The sequence below is a fragment of the Taudactylus pleione genome, unplaced genomic scaffold, assembly GCF_031769625.1.
Source record: "Taudactylus pleione unplaced genomic scaffold, aTauple2 ptg000506l, whole genome shotgun sequence".
In the NCBI taxonomy this organism is placed as follows: domain Eukaryota; kingdom Metazoa; phylum Chordata; class Amphibia; order Anura; family Myobatrachidae; genus Taudactylus; species Taudactylus pleione.
Window position 1 is genome coordinate 1,654,260 of NW_028284908.1, and position 22,001 is coordinate 1,676,260.

Here is a 22,001-nt window from a genome sequence, read left to right on the forward strand (position 1 = left end):
TGGGCACTGGGTACACTGTGGGGATGCGGGCTGTGTGTAGCTGGGCACTGGGTACACTGTGGGGATGCGGGCTGTGTGTAGCTGGGCACTGGGTGCACTGTGGGGATGCGGGCTGTGTGTAGCTGGGCACTGGGTACACTGTGGGGATGCGGGCTGTGTGTAGCTGGGCACTGGGGGGATGCGGGCTGTGTGTAGCTGGGCACTGGGTACACTGTGGGGATGCGGGCTGTGTGTAGCTGGGCACTGGGTACACTGTGGGGATGCGGGCTGTGTGTAGCTGGGCACTGGGTACACTGTGGGGATGCGGGCTGTGTGTAGCTGGACAATGGGTACACTGTGGGGATGCGGGCTGTGTGTAGCTGGGCACTGGGGGGATGCGGGCTGTGTGTAGCTGGGCACTGGGTACACTGGGGGGATGTGGGCTGTGTGTAGCTGGGCACTGGGTACACTGGGGGTGTGTGTAGCTGGGCACTGGGTACACTGTGGGGATGCGGGCTGTGTGTAGCTGGGCACTGGGTACACTGAGGATGCGGGCTGTGTGTAGCTGGGCACTGGGGGGATGTGGGCTGTGTGTAGCTGGGCACTGGGGGGATGCGGGCTGTGTGTAGCTGGGCACTGGGTACACTGTGGGGATGCGGGCTGTGTGTAGCTGGGCACTGGGGGGATGCGGGCTGTGTGTAGCTGGGCACTGGGTACACTGGGGGGATGTGGGCTGTGTGTAGCTGGGCACTGGGGGGATGCGGGCTGTGTGTAGCTGGGCACTGGGTACACTGTGGGGATGCGGGCTGTGTGTAGCTGGGCACTGGGGGGATGCGGGCTGTGTGTAGCTGGGCACTGGGTACACTGGGGGAATGCGGGCTGTGTGTAGCTGGGCACTGGGTACACTGTGGGGATGCGGGCTGTGTGTAGCTGGGCACTGGGTACTCTGTTTGGATGCGGGCTGTGTGTAGCTGGGCACTGGGTACACTGTGGGGATGCGGGCTGTGTGTAGCTGGGCACTGGGTGCACTGTGGGGATGCGGGCTGTGTGTAGCTGGGCACTGGGTACACTGTGGGGATGCGGGCTGTGTGTAGCTGGGCACTGGGGGGATGCGGGCTGTGTGTAGCTGGGCACTGGGTACACTGTGGGGATGCGGGCTGTGTGTAGCTGGGCACTGGGTACACTGGGGATGCGGGCTGTGTGTAGCTGGGCGCTGGGTACACTGTGGGGATGCGGGCTGTGTGTAGCTGGACAATGGGTACACTGTGGGGATGCGGGCTGTGTGTAGCTGGGCACTGGGGGGATGCGGGCTGTGTGTAGCTGGGCACTGGGTACACTGGGGGGATGTGGGCTGTGTGTAGCTGGGCACTGGGTACACTGGGGGTGTGTGTAGCTGGGCACTGGGTACACTGTGGGGATGCGGGCTGTGTGTAGCTGGGCACTGGGTACACTGAGGATGCGGGCTGTGTGTAGCTGGGCACTGGGGGGATGCGGGCTGTGTGTAGCTGGGCACTGGGTACACTGTGGGGATGCGGGCTGTGTGTAGCTGGGCACTGGGTACACTGGGGGGATGCGGGCTGTGTGTAGCTGGGCACTGGGTACACTGGGGGAATGCGGGCTGTGTGTAGCTGGGCACTGGGTACACTGGGGGGATGCGGGCTGTGTGTAGCTGGGCACTGGGTACACTGGGGGAATGCGGGCTGTGTGTAGCTGGGCACTGGGTACACTGTGGGGATGCGGGCTGTGTGTAGCTGGGCACTGGGGGGATGCGGGCTGTGTGTAGCTGGGCACTGGGTACACTGTGGGGATGCGGGCTGTGTGTAGCTGGGCACTGGGTACACTGGGGATGCGGGCTGTGTGTAGCTGGGCACTGGGTACACTGTGGGGATGCGGGCTGTGTGTAGCTGGACAATGGGTACACTGTGGGGATGCGGGCTGTGTGTAGCTGGGCACTGGGGGGATGCGGGCTGTGTGTAGCTGGGCACTGGGTACACTGGGGGGATGTGGGCTGTGTGTAGCTGGGCACTGGGTACACTGGGGGTGTGTGTAGCTGGGCACTGGGTACACTGTGGGGATGCGGGCTGTGTGTAGCTGGGCACTGGGTACACTGAGGATGCGGGCTGTGTGTAGCTGGGCACTGGGGGGATGTGGGCTGTGTGTAGCTGGGCACTGGGGGGATGCGGGCTGTGTGTAGCTGGGCACTGGGTACACTGTGGGGATGCGGGCTGTGTGTAGCTGGGCACTGGGGGGATGCGGGCTGTGTGTAGCTGGGCACTGGGTACACTGGGGGGATGCGGGCTGTGTGTAGCTGGGCACTGGGTACACTGGGGGGATGCGGGCTGTGTGTAGCTGGGCACTGGGTACACTGGGGGAATGCGGGCTGTGTGTAGCTGGGCACTGGGTACACTGTGGGGATGCGGGCTGTGTAGCTGGGCACTGGGTACACTGAGGATGCGGGCTGTGTGTAGCTGGGCACTGGGGGGATGCGGGCTGTGTGTAGCTGGGCACTGGGGGGATGCGGGCTGTGTGTAGCTGGGCACTGGGTACACTGTGGGGATGCGGGCTGTGTGTAGCTGGGCACTGGGGGGATGCGGGCTGTGTGTAGCTGGGCACTGGGTACACTGGGGGAATGCGGGCTGTGTGTAGCTGGGCACTGGGTACACTGTGGGGATGCGGGCTGTGTGTAGCTGGGCACTGGGTACTCTGTTTGGATGCGGGCTGTGTGTAGCTGGGCACTGGGTACACTGTGGGGATGCGGGCTGTGTGTAGCTGGGCACTGGGTGCACTGTGGGGATGCGGGCTGTGTGTAGCTGGGCACTGGGTACACTGTGGGGATGCGGGCTGTGTGTAGCTGGGCACTGGGGGGATGCGGGCTGTGTGTAGCTGGGCACTGGGTACACTGTGGGGATGCGGGCTGTGTGTAGCTGGGCACTGGGTACACTGGGGATGCGGGCTGTGTGTAGCTGGGCACTGGGTACACTGTGGGGATGCGGGCTGTGTGTAGCTGGACAATGGGTACACTGTGGGGATGCGGGCTGTGTGTAGCTGGGCACTGGGGGGATGCGGGCTGTGTGTAGCTGGGCACTGGGTACACTGGGGGGATGTGGGCTGTGTGTAGCTGGGCACTGGGTACACTGGGGGTGTGTGTAGCTGGGCACTGGGTACACTGTGGGGATGCGGGCTGTGTAGCTGGGCACTGGGTACACTGAGGATGCGGGCTGTGTGTAGCTGGGCACTGGAGGGATGCGGGCTGTGTGTAGCTGGGCACTGGGTACACTGTGGGGATGCGGGCTGTGTGTAGCTGGGCACTGGGTACACTGGGGGGATGCGGGCTGTGTGTAGCTGGGCACTGGGTACACTGGGGGAATGCGGGCTGTGTGTAGCTGGGCACTGGGTACACTGGGGGGATGCGGGCTGTGTGTAGCTGGGCACTGGGTACACTGGGGGAATGCGGGCTGTGTGTAGCTGGGCATTGGGTACACTGTGGGGATGCGGGCTGTGTGTAGCTGGGCACTGGGGGGATGCGGGCTGTGTGTAGCTGGGCACTGGGTACACTGTGGGGATGCGGGCTGTGTGTAGCTGGGCACTGGGTACACTGGGGATGCGGGCTGTGTGTAGCTGGGCACTGGGTACACTGTGGGGATGCGGGCTGTGTGTAGCTGGACAATGGGTACACTGTGGGGATGCGGGCTGTGTGTAGCTGGGCACTGGGGGGATGCGGGCTGTGTGTAGCTGGGCACTGGGTACACTGGGGGGATGTGGGCTGTGTGTAGCTGGGCACTGGGTACACTGGGGGTGTGTGTAGCTGGGCACTGGGTACACTGTGGGGATGCAGGCTGTGTGTAGCTGGGCACTGGGTACACTGAGGATGCGGGCTGTGTGTAGCTGGGCACTGGGGGGATGCGGGCTGTGTGTAGCTGGGCACTGGGGGGATGCGGGCTGTGTGTAGCTGGGCACTGGGTACACTGGGGGAATGCGGGCTGTGTGTAGCTGGGCACTGGGTACACTGTGGGGATGCGGGCTGTGTGTAGCTGGGCACTGGGTACACTGTGGGGATGCGGGCTGTGTGTAGCTGGGCACTGGGTACACTGTGGGGATGCGGGCTGTGTGTAGCTGGGCACTGGGGGGATGCGGGCTGTGTGTAGCTGGGCACTGGGTACACTGGGGGGATGTGGGCTGTGTGTAGCTGGGCACTGGGTACACTGTGGGGATGCGGGCTGTGTGTAGCTGGACAATGGGTACACTGTGGGGATGCGGGCTGTGTGTAGCTGGGCACTGGGGGGATGCGGGCTGTGTGTAGCTGGGCACTGGGTACACTGGGGGGATGTGGGCTGTGTGTAGCTGGGCACTGGGTACACTGGGGGTGTGTGTAGCTGGGCACTGGGTACACTGTGGGGATGCGGGCTGTGTGTAGCTGGGCACTGGGTACACTGAGGATGCGGGCTGTGTGTAGCTGGGCACTGGGGGGATGCGGGCTGTGTGTAGCTGGGCACTGGGGGGATGCGGGCTGTGTGTAGCTGGGCACTGGGGGAATGCGGGCTGTGTGTAGCTGGGCACTGGGTACACTGTGGGGATGCGGGCTGTGTGTAGCTGGGCACTGGGTACACTGTGGGGATGCGGGCTGTGTGTAGCTGGGCACTGGGTACACTGTGGGGATGCGGGCTGTGTGTAGCTGGGCACTGGGGGGATGCGGGCTGTGTGTAGCTGGGCACTGGGTACACTGGGGGGATGTGGGCTGTGTGTAGCTGGGCACTGGGTACACTGTGGGGATGCGGGCTGTGTGTAGCTGGACAATGGGTACACTGTGGGGATGCGGGCTGTGTGTAGCTGGGCACTGGGGGGATGCGGGCTGTGTGTAGCTGGGCACTGGGTACACTGGGGGGATGTGGGCTGTGTGTAGCTGGGCACTGGGTACACTGGGGGGGTGTGTAGCTGGGCACTGGGTACACTGTGGGGATGCGGGCTGTGTGTAGCTGGGCACTGGGTACACTGAGGATGCGGGCTGTGTGTAGCTGGGCACTGGGGGGATGCGGGCTGTGTGTAGCTGGGCACTGGGGGGATGCGGGCTGTGTGTAGCTGGGCACTGGGTACACTGTGGGGATGCGGGCTGTGTGTAGCTGGGCACTGGGTACACTGGGGGAATGCGGGCTGTGTGTAGCTGGGCACTGGGTACACTGTGGGGATGCGGGCTGTGTGTAGCTGGGCACTGGGTACACTGTGGGGATGCGGGCTGTGTGTAGCTGGGCACTGGGTACACTGTGGGGATGCGGGCTGTGTGTAGCTGGGCACTGGGTACACTGTGGGGATGCGGGCTGTGTGTAGCTGGGCACTGGGTACACTGTGGGGATGCGGGCTGTGTGTAGCTGGGCACTGGGGGGATGCGGGCTGTGTGTAGCTGGGCACTGGGTACACTGGGGGGATGTGGGCTGTGTGTAGCTGGGCACTGGGTACACTGTGGGGATGCGGGCTGTGTGTAGCTGGACAATGGGTACACTGTGGAGATGCGGGCTGTGTGTAGCTGGGCACTGGGGGGATGCGGGCTGTGTGTAGCTGGGCACTGGGTACACTGGGGGGATGTGGGCTGTGTGTAGCTGGGCACTGGGTACACTGGGGGTGTGTGTAGCTGGGCACTGGGTACACTGTGGGGATGCGGGCTGTGTGTAGCTGGGCACTGGGTACACTGAGGATGCGGGCTGTGTGTAGCTGGGCACTGGGGGGATGCGGGCTGTGTGTAGCTGGGCACTGGGGGGATGCGGGCTGTGTGTAGCTGGGCACTGGGGGAATGCGGGCTGTGTGTAGCTGGGCACTGGGTACACTGTGGGGATGCGGGCTGTGTGTAGCTGGGCACTGGGTACACTGTGGGGATGCGGGCTGTGTGTAGCTGGGCACTGGGTACACTGTGGGGATGCGGGCTGTGTGTAGCTGGGCACTGGGGGGATGCGGGCTGTGTGTAGCTGGGCACTGGGTACACTGGGGGGATGTGGGCTGTGTGTAGCTGGGCACTGGGTACACTGTGGGGATGCGGGCTGTGTGTAGCTGGACAATGGGTACACTGTGGGGATGCGGGCTGTGTGTAGCTGGGCACTGGGGGGATGCGGGCTGTGTGTAGCTGGGCACTGGGTACACTGGGGGGATGTGGGCTGTGTGTAGCTGGGCACTGGGTACACTGGGGGGGTGTGTAGCTGGGCACTGGGTACACTGTGGGGATGCGGGCTGTGTGTAGCTGGGCACTGGGTACACTGAGGATGCGGGCTGTGTGTAGCTGGGCACTGGGGGGATGCGGGCTGTGTGTAGCTGGGCACTGGGGGGATGCGGGCTGTGTGTAGCTGGGCACTGGGTACACTGTGGGGATGCGGGCTGTGTGTAGCTGGGCACTGGGTACACTGGGGGAATGCGGGCTGTGTGTAGCTGGGCACTGGGTACACTGTGGGGATGCGGGCTGTGTGTAGCTGGGCACTGGGTACACTGTGGGGATGCGGGCTGTGTGTAGCTGGGCACTGGGTACACTGTGGGGATGCGGGCTGTGTGTAGCTGGGCACTGGGTACACTGTGGGGATACGGTTGCTATACGCTCCTGCCCGTTGCTATGTGACTGACTCCCTATACGCTGTAGGTTCTCTGTGTCATGTGACTGGTCGCGTTATTACGGCCCCGCCCATATCTGGCGGACACGTGTTGTGCTTTAAACTGGTGACGCGCGCCCGGTGTCCGCCTAGCAGTGGGAGGGGTTCACAGTTCCCGCCTAGGAAGCGAGTGAGGTGGGAGGGGTGATCGGCGGACACGCCCTTGGCCTCTCCGACTTTTGCTATGTGCGCGCGCCGGCGGCGCCAGCTCTCGCGAGACCCCCAGCTGCAGGCAGCATCTCGCGGGACTGTGCGGGGAGACATGTCCGGGGAGTGAGGTGAGAGCGGGACCGGGGATAGGGAGGAGCGAGGACACGAGTGTCATGTCTGTGGGCGGAGGCAGGAACGTGTTCTAGGTGAGCAGCGATGTGCGTGAGAGGACGTGCAGGCTGTGCGTGGAGTCAGTGCGGAGTGGGCGTGGTCTTCAAGTGCCGTGGGCGGAGCTTGTGGGGCATTGCTGGCAATGGGGTGCCTGGGAAAGTTGGGGTTCATATCACCAATGGTATAGCATGTGCCACGCATTGGGGGGGTGTGACTGCATACCTCCTGGGTAGGGTGATGGGTGGGGTTGCATACCCCAATGGGAGGTCTCTGTGTCATGGGAGTTGGATACCCCAAGGGGGGTATGATGAATGGATACCTCAAGGGACGAGTCTCGCTATAATGGGAGTTACTTATCCCAAGGAGGGGTTTGTGTGTTAGGGGCTTAATACCCAAAGGGGAGGTCTCGGTGATGGGAGTTAAAGGTTTGGGAGTGATGGGGATTTCATACACTAAGGGAAGGGTCTGTGTGATGGGTGTGGGATAGGTCTGAGTGTTATGGGGGCTACATACCCGAAAGGGAGGTATCTATGTGATGGGGGATGGGTACGTGACGGGGAGGTGTCTGTGTGATGGGGGATGGGTACGCGAAGGGGAGGTGTCTGTGTGATGGGGATGGGTACGCGAAGGGGAGGTGTCTGTGATGGGGGATGGGTACGCGAAGGGGAGGTGTCTGTGATGGGGGATGGGTACGCGAAGGGGAGGCGTCTGTGTGATGGGGATGGGTACGCGAAGGGGAGGTGTCTGTGTGATGGGGGATGGGTACGCGAAGGGGAGGTGTCTGTGTGATGGGGGATGGGTACGCGAAGGGGAGGTGTCTGTGTGATGGGGGATGGGTACGCGAAGGGGAGGTGTCTGTGTGATGGGGGATGGGTACGCAAAGGGGAGGTGTCTGTGTGATGGGGGATGGGTACGCGAAGGGGAGGTATCTGTGATGGGGATGGGTAAGCGAAGGGGAGGTTTCTGTGTGATGGGAGTTTAGTACCCCAAGGGGAGGTTTCTGTGTGATGGGGGATGGGTACGTGAAGGGTAGGTTTCTGTGTGATGAGGGATGGGTACGCGAAGGGGAGGTCTCTTTGTGATGGGAGTTAATACCCCAAGGGGAGGTCTCTTTGTGATGGGAGTTTAGTACCCCAAGAGGAGGTTTCTGTGTGATGAGGGATGGGTACGTGAAGGGGAGGTCTCTGTGTGATGGGGGATGGGTACGCGAAGGGGAGGTGTCTGTGATGGGGATGGGTACGCAAAGGGGAGGTGTCTGTGTGATGGTGGATGGGTACGCAAAGGGGAGGTGTCTGTGTGATGGTGGATGGGTACGCAAAGGGGAGGTGTCTGTGATGGGGGATGGGTACGCAAAGGGGAGGTGTCTGTGATGGGGGATGGGTACGCGAAGGGGAGGTGTCTGTGTGATGGGGGATGGGTACGCGAAGGGGAGGTGTCTGTGTGATGGGGGATGGGTACGCGAAGGGGAGGTGTCTGTGTGATGGGGGATGGGTACGCAAAGGGGAGGTGTCTGTGTGATGGGGGATGGGTACGCGAAGGGGAGGTATCTGTGATGGGGATGGGTACGCGAAGGGGAGGTTTCTGTGTGATGGGAGTTTAGTACCCCAAGGGGAGGTTTCTGTGTGATGGGGGATGGGTACGTGAAGGGTAGGTTTCTGTGTGATGAGGGATGGGTACGCGAAGGGGAGGTCTCTTTGTGATGGGAGTTAATACCCCAAGGGGAGGTCTCTTTGTGATGGGAGTTAATACCCCAAGGGGAGGTCTCTTTGTGATGGGAGTTTAGTACCCCAAGAGGAGGTTTCTGTGTGATGAGGGATGGGTACGTGAAGGGGAGGTCTCTGTGTGATGGGGGATGGGTACGCGAAGGGGAGGTGTCTGTGATGGGGATGGGTACGCAAAGGGGAGGTGTCTGTGTGATGGTGGATGGGTACGCAAAGGGGAGGTGTCTGTGTGATGGTGGATGGGTACACAAAGGGGAGGTGTCTGTGATGGGGGATGGGTACGCAAAGGGGAGGTGTCTGTGATGGGGGATGGGTACGCGAAGGGGAGGTGTCTGTGATGGGGGATGGGTATGCAAAGGGGAGGTGTCTGTGGGATGGGTACGCGAAGAGGAGGTTTCTGTGTGATGGGGGATGGGTACGTGAAGGGGAGGTTTCTGTGTGATGGGGGATGGGTACGCAAAGGGGAGGTGTCTGTGATGGGGATGGGTACGCGAAGGGGAGGTGATGGGGGATGGGTATGCAAAGGGGAGGTGTCTGTGTGATGGGGGATGGGTACGCAAAGGGGAGGTGATGGGGGATGGGTATGCAAAGGGGAGGTGTCTGTGATGGGGGATGGGTACGCGAAGTGGAGGTGTCTCTGTGATGGGGATGGGTACGCGAAGGGGAGGTGTCTGTGATGGGGATGGGTACGCAAAGGGGAGGTGTCTGTGATGGTGGATGGGTACGCAAAGGGGAGGTGTCTGTGATGGGGGATGGGTACGCAAAGGGGAGGTGTCTGTGGGATGGGTACGCGAAGGGGAGGTGTCTGTGTGATGGGGGATGGGTACGCGAAGGGGAGGTGTCTGTGATGGGGGATGGGTATGCAAAGGGGAGGTGTCTGTGGGATGGGTACGCGAAGAGGAGGTTTCTGTGTGATGGGGGATGGGTACGCGAAAGGGAGGTATCTGTGATGGGGATGGGTACGCGAAGGGGAGGTTTCTGTGTGATGGGAGTTTAGTACCCCAAGGGGAGGTTTCTGTGTGATGGGGGATGGGTACGTGAAGGGTAGGTTTCTGTGTGATGAGGGATGGGTACGCGAAGGGGAGGTCTCTTTGTGATGGGAGTTAATACCCCAAGGGGAGGTCTCTTTGTGATGGGAGTTAATACCCCAAGGGGAGGTCTCTTTGTGATGGGAGTTTAGTACCCCAAGAGGAGGTTTCTGTGTGATGAGGGATGGGTACGTGAAGGGGAGGTCTCTGTGTCATGGGAGGGTTGCATACCCAAGGGAAATCTCTGTGTCATGGGAGTTGGGTACCCTAAGGGGGGCTCTGGGTGTGATGATGAATGGATACCTCAAAGGAGGAGTCTCGCTGTGATGGGAGTTACATACCCAAGGAGGGGTCGGTGTGTTATGGGCTAAATACCCAAAGGGGAGGTCTCTGTGATGGGAGTTTCTCATGGGGAGGGTCTCAGTGTGATGGGGCTTCCATACACCAAGGGGACTTTCTGTGTGATGGGGTAGGTCTGGGTGTTATGGGTGCTACATAACCCATCTGTATGATGGGGTATGTGTACGCAAAGGCAAGGTCTTTGTGTGATGGGAGTTGAATACCCTAAGGGGAAGGTGTGGGAATGATGTGGCTTTCATTCCCCAATGTGATAGGGCTTCCATATGATAATGTGAGGTACCTGTGTGATGGGTATGTGAAGAGGAGGTCTCTATGTGATAGGAGTTGAATACCCCAATTGTGTTCATTTTAGCACCCTGCACCTGTCATACCTGTGCAGTTCCTCTCTCCTGCCTGGGGGGTCGCTGTCTGCCCTGCTGCTTGTAGCACACTTAGCTGACACAACAAAATGCTGAAATACAGACCAGGTAGTGCTAGAAGCACCAGAGCAGAGGGCGACACCCTAGGCAGAAAAGAGTAGGGTTATGACAGGTGCAGGATGCTAGAATGAACACTACCCCAAGCTGGAAAGTGTAAGGGCCATATTCAATTAGGCTGTGAAAGTCGAAATCGACGATAATTTATCGCCGATGACGTCATTTTCACCTATTTCACTTATCCCCATATTCAATTACAAAGACTTTTCGCCGTTGCGAAAAGTCTTTGGAAAAAAAAAAAAAAGATAAGTTTTCACCACAGAATAGGTGGCGAAAAAAAGTGCGGAATTGGGGTTATGGGGTGCAGGCTTAAAAAAAAATAGCCTGCACCCCTGGGAATGGCCCCTAAGAATGATCTGTGTCAAAAAAAAGTTTTTTAAAAAAAGTAGGGACACCCCAAATTTTTTTTCAATTTTGGGGTAAAAAAAAAATAAAAAATTCTAGGAAACAAAGTTTTAACCTAACAAAATGAATTCAGGGGTGGTTCCCAATTATGCGGCAGGTGTTTTAAAGAATGCACGTGGTAGCGGCAGGTGCATTTTTGAAGAATTTTAAAAATGCACTTTAGGGGCTTAAAAATAGACTTGCACCCATTTTCATGTACCCCAAAATTGATGCACCTAGTTGTTTTTTTTTGTAAAAAAAAAAACCTAAGTGCTCTTCTTCACCCCTTCTTCCCAGGCGGCTAATAAAAAACATACCACAGGCCAAAACGGGGGTACCCATAGTGATCCCCCATGTCAGGACATCATTAGGGGGGTCCCTGTATGATTTCCCGAAAATGCCCTAATTTTTTCCGATACCTCTCCGCCGGGTCCCATTTTCGCTCCTTTCTAATTGAATGCGGGGATAAAGCGGGCGCGCGCCCGATACTTTATCCCTGCAAAACCTCCGATGTGGAGCGAAAAGTTCAGCACAGACTTTTCGCTTCAATATTGAATACGGGCCTAAGTGTGATGGGAATTGCATACCTCAACGAGAAGGTCTGGGAATGATGTGTCTTCCATACCCCGTAGTGAGGGTCTCAATGTGAAGGTAATAGGAGTCAAATACCCCTAGGGTTGGTGGGTCTGATTTTAATAGAGGTTGCTTATCCCAATAGGAAGGTTGGGAGTGATGGAGCTTCCATACACCAATGTGTGGGTCTAGGTGTGATTGGCATTGGATTCCGCTAAGGGAAGGGTCTCTGTGTGATGGGTGTCAGATACAACAATGTAGGGGGTGTCTCTATGTGATGAGGATATCCCAAAGGAAGGTTTCATGTGATTATCTTTGGAAACTGCAAAAGAAGGCTCTGTGTGTGATGCGGTTTGGATAAACTAAAAGGAGGGTAGTGTGATGGGTTTGGATACAATACATGATGGGTTTCAGTATGTTGTGGTTGGATTCCATAAAAGGTGGGAATGTGTGTCATGAGGGTTGACTACCCGCAAGAGGTTGCTTTCTGTGATTGAGTTGGATAGGCACAAGAGGAGGATCTTGGTGTAAGTGGTGTTGAATACCCTAAAGGAAAGGTTTCGGTTTTTGATACCTTAGTGGTAGGTCACAATGTGATGGGCTTTCATACCCCAAGGGGAGGTTCTCGGTTGATGGGGTTTTCGTATCCTAAGGGGAGGGTACTGGTCTAATTTTTGCTGCATTCCACTAATGGAGTTTCTGTGTGATAGAGGTTGGATAGTGTAGGGCTTGTGATTTAGGGTTGGATTCCTCAAATAGTGGGTCTCAGTGTGATTGGAGTTGGATTCCGCAAAGGGAGGGTCCCTGACTGGCGGGGGTTGGATACCCTCATAGGGTTTCGCTGTGATGGGGGTTGCATACCCCAAGATGAGTCTCTGTGTGATGGAGAATGGATTCCTCAGGTTGATTTTGTGTGATTGATGTTGGATACCATAAAAGGAGGATTTTGGTATGTGATGTGGTAGTTTATAGTGTTCATTCTAGCACCCTGCACCTGTCACAACCAGTGCAGTTCCTCTTTCCTGCCTGGGTTGTCACACTCTCTGCTCTGGTGCTTCTAGCATACTATGGTCTGTTTCTCATTGGTTTGTTCCATTAGCTGAGTGTGCTAGAAGCACTAGAGCAGAGAGCAACACCCCAGGCAGGAAAGAGGAACTGCACAGGTTGTGACAGGTGCAGGGTGCTAGAATGAACACCAGTAGTATACCATAAAAGGAATTTCTCCTCGTGATGGGTGCCATAAAAGGAGGCTCTCGTTGTGATTGGTGCCATAAAAGGAGCCTCTCAGGGTGATGGGTGCCATAAAAGGAGGGTCTCGATGTGATGGCTACCATAAAAGGAGGGTCTAGGTGTGATGGGTATCATAATAGGAGGTCATTGGTTTGATCGGTACCATAATGGAGGGTCTCTGTGTGATGGATGCTATAAAAGGAGGGTCACGGTGCAAGTGGAGTTTCGTCCCCAAGGGATGTCATATGGATTGAATGCTCCAAGGGAGGAGTCTCTGTCTGGTGAGGGCTGGATATCTACAAGGGGTTTGTCTCTGCAATAGGGGTCTGGGTGTGATTGATGGATAACCAAAGAGGAGGATCTAGGTGTGATTGGGTTGGATACCCTAAGAGGAGGGGCTATGTGTGATGGGGTTGGATACCATGAAAGAAGGGACCTAGTGTAATGGGGAGGGTTAGCCGCAAGAGGTGGGTCTCTCTCCGTACAAGTGAGGTTGGGTACATTGAGGGTAAGGTCTCAGTATAATTGCGCTTGCATTCCCCAAGGGACAGGTCTTTGTGTGATAGGCCAAGAGGGGGTTCTCGGCATGGATACCCACAAGGAGAGGGTCTCGGTGTGATGGGGGTTGGAAACCAACCTTGGTTTTGCCTTTAAACTTTTTGCCCCTTTAAAATTAGCGGCTGTCTCACTGGAGTCACGTAGGTAGCTGGGGTTATTAAATTTGGGTCTAGGAAATGTCTCATGAATCATGGCAGAGGATGAAGGAGCCATAGTACGTTATGGGAATTATGAGACATGGGTACTGGGGGCACAGGAGGTTGGTAAAGCCTAATGGAGATACAGCTGGTATAATATAATGGTTATTTGTGTTGTATAATTGTAGCATATTGGGTAACCATAGGAAAGACGTAGTCACTCTTATCATTGTGCACTGCTGTTCCCTTGAAATTTTTGGTTGGCTCAGTGTGATTGTTGCCAAATTGATAGTTTGGCCAAGTTTGTTTAGACTTGGGTCAGGGGCTGAATGGGATTTCCTGGCATGCACTGGCAGGCCATGTATTTGTAATGCTATGTATGAGCGGAATGCATGTGGTTACATTCCAGATTAGTAATGCGCTCACAGTTGTTTTCATTGAAGTAGTTGGATCACCAGTGTGAATTATTAATATATTATGGACATATATAGGTTGCTCTGGCTTGTTTCCATCTACAGTGTAATTCTTATAAGCTGTATGTTTTTAATTTGTGTTTCTTTGAGAATAAATGTATTTTATTGTATTTATTGCACACTCCTGACTCAGTTTTTATATGGAAATAAGCCAACGCAACCTATATATACCCTGTGTTCATATTATTTATCGAGGGTGTCGCAGTAACCCTCAGGAGCGCTGCAGGCTTTTTTCTGTAACACTAGTTTCTGGTTTTACTTTGTGTTAATTGAAAAGCATTAATTGGCATTGTTCATTTAATATATTATGGACGCCTGCTTTATTTTTATATATATATATATATATATATATATATATATGCCGTACCGGAGCAGAGTATGGTGACATCTACGGACCAGCTGCTTTTACAGAAGCACCACACATGACCAGTATAATGTAATTTGGGCCTGATTCAGACCCACTCGCAAGCGGGTCGATGGCCGGGCAGTCATTGCGCGTGCGGGAACGAAAAATCACTCGCTCCGGGGCTCGCAGCAAAACGGGGCGGCTGTCGATGTTGAAGGCGGGGAGGGGGGGGGAGTGGCTGGACAAACGGAGGCGTTCCTGAAGGAACGCCTGCCGTTTGTGGGCGGCCCTACTGACATCACCAGTGATGTCAGTAATGAGCTTCCGGCTCTATTAGAGCCAGAAGCTCACTGGGGCTTGCGGCAGACGAGACCTTACCACAAGGGTCTCGTCGCAAGCCCGATGGTCGTGACCTTCGCGACCATCACCTGACCGCTCGCAAAAGCTGTGGGTGGTCACCCACAGCTTAGCGAGTGGCCAGGAGGCCAGTTTTTTTTTTTTTAAAAGCGGCCGCCCTGATTCAGAGCAAGCGACCGCTCACTTTTTGCGAGCGGCTCTGAATCAGGGCCTTTTAAGGGCATTTAATATTAAATCAGTGGTGGATTTTTTTCTAAAGTAAGTGCTCTTTTTTTTTTTTTCTATGGTTATGATTATGTCACACACCACAAGACTGGTGAGGCTTATGGTCATTATACTGTGTATGTGTGTGTATATATATATATATATATATATATATATAAAACACACACACACACACACACATAGTCAGGTGCATAAATATTGGGACATTGACAGAATTTTCATATTTAGGCCTCTTTTCACCACCACAATGGCTTTGAAATGAAACAAACAAGATGTGCTTTACCTGCAGACTTTTAAGATTTAATTTGAGGGTAATTACATCCAAATCAGGTGAACGGTGCAGGAATTACAATGGTTTATATATGTGCCTCCCACTTTTTAAGGGGCCAAAAGTAATGGGACTATAAACTCAGAAGCTATTGCATGGACAGGTGTGGGCTGTTCCCTCATTATTTCATTATCAATTAAGCAGGTAAAAGGTCTGGAGTTGATTCTAGGTGTGACATTTGCATTTGGAATCAGTTGCTGTCGACTCTCAATATGAGATCCAAAGAGCTGTCACTATCAGTGAAGCAAGCCATCATTAGGCTGAAAAATCAAAACAAACCCATCAGAGAGATAGTAAAAATATTAGGTGTGGCCGAATCAACTGTTTGGAACATTCTTAAAAAGAAAGAACGCATCGGAGAGCTCAGCAACATCAAAAGACCCGGAAGACCACGGAAAACAACTGTGGTGGATGACAGAAGAATTATTTCCCTGGTGAAGAAAAACCCCTTCACAACAGTTGGCCAAATCAAGAACACTCTCCAGGAGGTAGATGTATATGTGTCAAAGTCAACAATCAAGAGAAGACTTCACAAGAGTGAATATAGAGGGTTCACCACAAGATGTAAACCATTGGTGAGCCACAAAAACAGGAAGACCAGATTAGAGTTTGCCAAACAACATCTAAAAAAGCCATTACAGTTCTGGAACAACATCCTATGGACAGATGAGACAAAGATCAACTTGTACCAGAGTGATGGGAAGAGAAGAGTATGGAGAAGGAAAGGAACTGCTCATGATTCAAAACATACCACCTCATCAGTGAATCAGTCATGGCGTGGGCATGTATGGCTGCCAATGGAACTGGTTCCCTTGTATTTATTGATGATGTGACTGCTGACAAAAGCAGCAGAATGAATTCTGAAGTGTTTCGGGCAATATTATATGCTCATATTCAGTCAAATGCTTCAGAACTCATTGGACGGTGCTTCACAGTGCAGATGGACAATGACCCGAAGCATACTGCAAAAGCAACCAAAGAGTTTTTTAAGGCTAAAAAGTGGAATGTTATGCAATGGCCAAGTCAATCCCCTGACCTGAATCCGATTGAGCATGCATTTCACTTGATGAAGACAAAACTGAAGGGAAAATGCCCCAAGAACAAGCAGGAACTGAAGACATTTGCAGTAGAGGCCTGGCAGACCATCACCAGGGATGAAACCCAGCGTCTGGTGATGTCTATGCGTTCCAGACTTCAGGCTGTAATTGCCTGCAAAGGATCTGCAACAAAGTATTAAAAAGTGAAAGTTAGATTTAGGATTGTTTAGTTTGTCCCATTACTTTTGGCCCCTTAACAAGTGGGAGGCACATATAGAAACCATTGTAATTCCTACACCGTTCACCTGATTTGGATGTAATTACCCTCAAACTAAATCTGAAAGTCTGCAGGTAAAGCACAACTTGTTTGTTTCATTTCAAAGTCATTGTGGTGGTGAATAGAGGCCAAAATATGAAAATTCTGTCAATGTCCCAATATTTATGCACCTGACTCTGTGTGTGTATGTATTATATATATATATATATATATATATATATATTACAATTTATTAGTGTTCACTCTAGGTCCGACAGGGCACTTCTGTGCGTGCCCGAATAGGGGGGCGTGACCACCAAAGAAAAGGGGGCTTGTCTTTATGACTCGTCCCCTTTTCGTCACTCCTGGGGGCGTGCCCGGAACTTATGGACATACCGGGCAGCCCCCATGCGCTGCGGTCACCGGCGGTGCGCCGCCGTTTTGACAACCCGCAGGCTGTCTCAGCGGGGCGCCACTCTGGAGGACAGGATGCTTTCTGCCCTTCAGAAATAGGGCAGGGCGTGGCGCCCCACTAAAACAGCCTAGCGGGAACGCTAGATATATATAGATGTGTATGTGTGTGTGTATATATATATATATGTGTATATATATATATATATATATATTATAGCACGATTCAATTAATTGCAACGTAAATAGTGCCGGGAATGAGCTCCTGAAGCTATTCAATTCTGCGTGAAGTTAGGTCAAGGAAGGCTGGGGTGTTTAGGCGCGAGAAAGGGCATTCTCCGACTAAACTTCCCGGCACGATGCTGTTTTCCCGTCGCTAAGGGCAGAAAACGGCATCGCGTCTGGACCCTTGTCGGATTTCTGCTTGCATCACAGGTGGGATGCGAGAAGAAATCCTTAGTCGGGCTTAGCAGCGCGATGGATTGAATAGCTGCAGTAGCTGATTCCCGGCGCTATTCTCTTCGCGTTGAATAGAATAGTGCCCATAGGCAGGAATGTCCATAGATATAGATATTATTGTATATGTACGAAAACAAAAAAGAAAAATTATAACTATATTTTGAGGTTGTTATATTGTTAAAGCGGAGTGAGTGTATTGTTAACACCATATGTAGGTCTCTGTTTGGATAAGCCTATTTTAAAAAACAAAACAGTGTAAACAGTGACTTCTGTTTAATGAAGCTGTGAATGACCTAATACCGTTCTATATAGGGGAGGTTGTTGCCCCATGTAGGTGGGGCTATTTCTATCTAAATGGCATTTTTGTCTAAATTACATTTTATAAATGCGTATTTTACATAACCGTTTGGGGTGAATATGCACTATTATGAGAAATTCGTCTTTTTCCTGATTTTTACATTTGTGTTGATACCAGTGAATTTCTACTCAGTCGTTTAAATCTGTCTAATTGGGAACCTGTGAGTATTTAATTAAGAAATTTGAGTTTAGAGGATCCCTAAGGTCTATTGAAATGTATATCTTAGGGATTCTGTATGACTCTGAGAAATTCTCTTTGACATATTGTAGGTCCTTTTTAGATGTATGTGAATATCAGTGGATCTCTATTCAGTCGTATGAATTTGTTTTATTGTTACATCTTTTAGTGCTAGGTACATCCACTTTTCTATGCATTAGGGAAATTCTAAAGTGGAGACGTTTGGCTTAGCCTTGTAGTATCCAATATCGATATATGTATTTATAATATGTTGTTTAGCATCAATTGTTTAAACCCATGTTTTTTTTCTTCTGTTAAAAGTTACCCCTGATGAAGTCCTTAGAAGGACAAAATGCGTTGGGTTGTACTAAGTTTTAGATTTGTCCGTGTGGTTGGGTCCCATTGTTATGAACTGAGGGCCTAATGTTTGGCCACTGCACATGCGCACGCCGGAGCCGGCTCCGATGTGCGCATGCGTGAGACCCGGCTAGCGACGTGGTCTCGTATCCAAAAGGGGCGGCTGTTGATGTTGATCGACAGCTCGCCCCGCTTGGAGGGCGGGAAGGGGTGGTGGCTGGGCAAACGGAGGCGTTCCCATGCGAACGCCTGCTGTTTGTGGCCGGCCCCATTGACATCACCAGTGATGTCAGTGGGAGAGCTTCCGGCTCTAATAGACTCTCTGGGACTTGCGGCAGATGAGACCCTACCGCAAGGGTCTCGTTGCAAGCCCCGATGGTCGAGACCATCGCCTGACACCCACAGCTATGCGAGTGGCCAGGAGGCCGCACACAAAAAAACAAAAAACTCCCTGATTCAGAGCGAGCGCTCTTTCAGAGCGTCCGTCTCTGAATCAGGCCCTCAGACCATAAGGTGTGACAGTGGTTTTAATTGTTTGCCTACTAACGGTGAAAAGTTCAACTCAATCATGATGTAAACCTAAAAACAACAACCTGTTTTATTAAGTGATTTTATGTTTAATAAAAAACATTTTTACTAACAGTGGCCTCTGGGCCTGTTATGTCTGGGTGTCTCTTGGAACGAGGGTTTTATTGCAGTTAAGATCAAAGGAGGAAACCAAGAGTCGAATATTGATAGTATCCATTCTTGTCAGTAATCCAGAACTGGAATATTGGAACGTTTGAATTTTTCCCCACAAACAAATACTGATCTATATAGCATATATTGCTTATAATAAAAGCATCTATGTATGATAATTGAAGTAATAGATCATTGTTAGCGCCCTCCTTCTCTTTTTCGTTTTCACATTTCTGGACAGTTTTTAACAGGGGGCGTAAAGAGAGGTGCAGCTCACGTTATACTTAAGGTAGTTTGGTTTGTGAAATAATTTTAATTTGATTTAAGTGCAAGTTAAGGGCATTTGTTCGTGAGATATATATATATATATATATATATATATATATATATATATACATTTTAGCAGCGATAAGGCAGAGGCGCTCAGCGGTTTTTCCAAAGAGACAACTTGTTCAAGTAAGTTCCTTTACATCAACGATTCGGTTTTATTGCAACTCAAGTTTAAAAGATGTTTTGGAGGCATTCATCATGCCTCCCTCACAACAGTATCACTTCCGAAAAACTGCTCATTTTGCGAAGTCAGTTTTACGGAGAAGTGATACATTTCCCCTGCAGCTGAGGTATCCACAAGAATTTCCTCAGTGCTGCGTGTCTCCCCTCACCCTCACTCTCTATTTCCCACTGGTTAACACTCCCTGCCACCTCCGGTGTTCAATACGGCCCCCCCTCCCCCCTGTGGTTGTCCGATGATTACCCCCCGCCCCCCGGGGCTCGGCAGTGCGGACACAGCAGGCAGGAATGTGAATAGATCCCTGTGCTGTGGCTGCCTTGTAAATCTTCACAGGCTGCCGTCTAAACAGCAGCCTGTGAAGGTTATCGGGGGGCTGCACGACACCTGAAAGTGGTGATCAGTTACACCATCAAGTTCCGAGAAAAACCTCTTTTTACGGAACTTCGTGAATAACTGTTACAAGTCGCGGTCACGACTTGTATCTTTCAAGTAGTTTAACCAGTCAGGACGGGGTTACTCCAGTTTCTCCTATCAGTAAGCGATCGGCATGCTTCAGGAAGTGATGTCATCTACAGTGCTGTGTGATTGGTGCTTCCTTCTATTTGTACTCGCTGGACTTTTGCCGCCTCGCCGACTATAGCGTATCTGTGGGTTCCATCGGCTTGGCTGCATGGTCAGTGTTCTGTTCCTCCACGTGGTACAGATTTTGTCCTTCCCGAAGTGGCTTCCATGCCACCTCCGGCTTTCCAGCTTTTTCTACGGCTTCCAAGCCGCATCTACACCACCGTGCTGCCAGCGGCTCTCCAAGCCGCAGCACCGACTACTAACTCTCCTACCATCGGCTCTTGCTGCACCCTCAGCACATTTACCGCAATAACAGCTTCCGTGCTGTTCCCAGCTCTATGGCTTTTTCTACGGCTTCCAAGCCGCATCTACACCACCGTGCTGCCAGCGGCTCTCCAAGCCGCAGCACCGACTACTAACTCTAGTACCATCGGCTCTTGCTGCACCCTCAGCACATGTGCTGCACCAACAGCTTCCGTGCTGTTCCCAGCTCTATGGCTTCTTTTACGGCTTCCAAGACACATCTACACCACGTGCTGCCATCGGCTCTCCATGCCGCAGCACCGACTACTAACTCTCCTACCATAGGCTCTTACTGCACCCTCAGCACATGTGCTGCACCAACAGCTTACGTGCTGTTCCCAGCTCTATGGCTTCTTTTACGGCTTCCAAGCCGCATCTACACCACGTGCTGTCACTGGCTCTCCAAGCCGCAGCACCGACTACTAACTCGTCTACCATCGGCTCTTGCCACACCCTCGGCACATTTGCCGCAATAACAGCTTCTGTGCTGTTCCTAGCGCTACGGCTTCTAAGCCACACCGTCACCTCCGTGCTGCCATCGGCTCTCCAAGCCGCAGCGTTTTAGTTGAACTGCCAACTAACGGCTATTGCCGCACCATCAGCACGTTTGTTGCACTATTATTATTATTATCCTTTATATGGTGCCACAAGTGTTCCGCAGCGCCTTACATAGAACTAATAGGTGAACAAGAAACGAGTAACTTGCAGTACATTACAGTGCAGGACAAGGACACGACTTATATACATTGCTGAAATAGTGATTAAAGCACTCACAATAAGCTGATGGGAGTTGGCAGTCCCGTGTTGGGTGCCCTAATGGGGAATAGAGAGTAGAAGAAAATGTAAAGAGAAGCACATGAGGAAAGAGGTCCCTGCTCATGAGAGCTTACATTCTAAAGGGGAGGGGCAGACAGACAGGCGTGAAGATAGGAAGGAGCATGAGGTGGGTTAGGGTGAGTGCTGAAAGGCCTTGATGAAGTAGTGGGTCTTGAGAGCCCGTTTGAAGATTTGTAGAGAGGTGGAGAGTCTGATGGGGAGAGGGAGAGCGTTCCAAAGATAGGGAGCAGAACGGGCAAAATCTCGGAATGGGCCAGTGGGAGGAAGTAATCAGTTGGCAAGAGAGGCGGCGTGCATTAGTTGAGCGAAGTGGACGGGCGGGAGTGTGAAGGGAGAGAAGGTCAGATATGTAAGTGGTAGAGGATTGGGTGAGGGCTTTGTAGGTGAATGTAAGAACCTTGAATTGGCCTCTGAAGGGGAAGGGGAGCCAGTGTTGGGCTTGAAGGAGAGAGGACGCAGATGTAGAACGTCTAGAGAGGAAGATGAGCCGAGCAGCAGCATTGAGAACCGATTGTAGTGGAGAGAGGTGAGAGACTGGGAGGCCAGCTAGGAGAAGGTTACAGTAGTCCAATCTGGATATGACCAGCGAGTGGATGAGGGTTTTAGTGGCATCCTGGGTGAGGAAGGGTCTAATCCTTGAGATATTTTTTAGGTGAAAACGGCAGGACTGCGAGAGGAGCTGAATGTGTGGTTTAAAGGAGTGGAAGGAGTCAAGGATAACTCCAAGACAGCTTCACTTTGGGGCTAGAGGAGATAGTTGTGCCATCAATAGCTAATGAAATTGTGGGAAGTGATGTAGCGGAAGAGGGTGGGAAGATGATCAGCTCAGTCTTAGACATGTTAAGTTTAAGAAAGCACTATCGACTCTCAAAGCCACAGCATACCATTAGACTGTCTACTAAATGGCTATTGCCGCACCATCGGCATGTTTGCC

The 22,001-nt window shown here is 52.8% G+C and overlaps 1 protein-coding gene across 4 annotated transcripts in view; it reads left to right on the plus strand.

Moving 5' to 3' along the window:
- The window catches only part of ZZZ3 (zinc finger ZZ-type containing 3), a 101,189-nt gene that overhangs the window by 26,529 nt on the left and 52,659 nt on the right, over nucleotides 1–22,001 (plus strand). Inside the window, exon 1 of one of the 4 annotated variants that reach the window (XM_088450092.1) lies at nucleotides 6,783–6,880. The exons of 2 other annotated variants lie outside the window; for them this stretch is intronic. The gene's annotated coding sequence lies outside the window, so the exon portion shown is untranslated. Of the gene's footprint in view, nucleotides 1–6,782; nucleotides 6,959–22,001 lie in introns of those variants that run through there. One more of the 4 variants, XM_088450093.1, reaches the window with a different exon arrangement.